The sequence below is a fragment of the Megalops cyprinoides genome, chromosome 3 (genome assembly GCF_013368585.1).
Source record: "Megalops cyprinoides isolate fMegCyp1 chromosome 3, fMegCyp1.pri, whole genome shotgun sequence".
NCBI lineage: Eukaryota > Metazoa > Chordata > Actinopteri > Elopiformes > Megalopidae > Megalops > Megalops cyprinoides.
In genome coordinates this window covers 19,311,352-19,313,131 of record NC_050585.1, presented here as the reverse complement: position 1 = coordinate 19,313,131, position 1,780 = coordinate 19,311,352, and the positions used below count along the sequence as shown (strand labels likewise).

At 44.2% G+C, this 1,780-nt stretch overlaps 1 protein-coding gene across 1 annotated transcript in view; it reads right to left on the bottom strand.

Annotated features, from left to right (window-relative positions):
- Positions 1-1,603: 1,603 nt before the first annotated feature.
- The window catches only part of LOC118774982 (striatin-4-like), a 12,588-nt gene continuing 12,411 nt past the window's right edge, over positions 1,604-1,780 (bottom strand). Inside the window, exon 18 of the mRNA XM_036524634.1 lies at positions 1,604-1,717. The gene's annotated coding sequence lies outside the window, so the exon portion shown is untranslated. The remainder of the gene's footprint in view (positions 1,718-1,780) is intronic.

Sequence of the window (1,780 nt, the reverse complement as noted above, 5' to 3'; positions counted from 1 at the left end):
GATGCAATATGTCATCATGTCAAGGATGTCAACCTTCTCTTCTCACCCATGCAACTGAGGTCATGCCTTACTGAATTTAATTCATAATGAATACTGAATTTTAAAGAGAAAAAAAATGAAATTCCATCACACCATTAACCAATGAGAACTGCCATTGTGATTTTCAGCAGTCAAGAAAGATTTTCAGCTCACTGCCAAGACATCTCTCTCAGTAACCTCTTCCCATGGAGTTCTTGGTTTTAACACAGAGAGCTAACCTTAATTGGTGTTATATAGTGGACCCTCATGAGGTGTCAGTGTAAAACATGCACAGATCTTAGATGGCTGGAGATTAAACTGACACCCAGAGCCAGCTTTCAATTTTCAAAAAAAAAATCTTCATGAAATGTGTAAAACAAGCTTCCCAAGAAGTAGCAACTATGAAGGCTGCATTGGTCTGTAAGTGATTCTTACTTTCAAGGAATGGCCTCTATCTAACAAAGAGCAAAATGTACCCTGTTATCCACTCCTGGGACCTAACCTCAATCCCTTTTTAAATTATTACACGAATTTCACAACATCTGAGACCCATAAAAATCTTTCCACCTCAACAGGTCCCTGATTCAGACAAGATTTTAGCACCAAGGTTAACCAGGAGCACTCTATGTACAGTATTTACATAATAAAATACACAGATTATCAGAGGGCAATTTATATATGCTTGTCCATCATACTTCCTTCTGTGTCTCTTCCACTTCCCTTTTGACTTTGTGAAAATGTACATTGTTAGAGGTCACCAAGGTCAAAAAGTGTGAACCCAGACAAACAAGGAAGCTAAACAATTAGCAGACACCTAGGAAGAGATACCCCAGGTAAGGAAGTGAATGTGGACTTATGGGAATTCTGAGTATGAGTCTGGGGGGTGGGAGACGCAGAGGGAGGGGAGGAAGTGTGAGGGCTCTGTCATTGGCTGTTGCTCTGTTCTTGCTCATAGCATGATTGGTCAGAAGCAGAAATACAAATGTTCAAAGATACAGCAATTTTGGATCTAAACACTATACTAAAAAAACAAACCATCTAGGCCTCAGATTTATAGCTATGTTTCCATTAACTGGATGGCAGAAATTCAGGACAGTCATCGAAACCAAAATGTACCTCTTTTACTTATTGCAGTAACTGCTGCATCTGCAGTGACTACAGCACAGACAACGGTACTGGCAACAGACATTTAGCAAATCATTAATTATCAAACACCATTTGGTGAATTTAAAGGTCTCAAAGGCTGAGCTCGGACCTTATGGTGCAGATAATGATGGTTTGCTTGCGCCCCTCCCTCCCTCTCTCAGAGCCTGATGTCGGTTCTGCCCACTTCCTCTCCAGCTGTCGTGTCCCCTATCTCTGCGGTGATCACAGGCCGGAACAGGATCCGCACCACTCTACCCCCCCCCAGCCTGAGTAACACACCGCAGGGCAGGGCTCAGCAAGCAGCGGGAGGGAGGGCTAAAACACAGCCTGGGGGATCGAGGATCCAACTCTCCCCTGTGTGCGTATGTGACTGTGTGTGGGGGGGAAAGGGGTGTGTGTGTGCGTGTTTTTTTTTTGTGTGTGTGTGCGTGTGTGTGCACTCATCAGTGTGTGCGGTGTGCACTCATCAGTGTGTGTATGAGAGTGTGTATGTGTTGTTTGGAGGGTGCGTGGAGTCCACCAGGTAGCCAAACTTCTGAGCAGCAGACTGCACCTGATAGAGAGGAAGCAGATTGTCACTGCTGCACGGATACAGAAATACCTGCAACACACACAC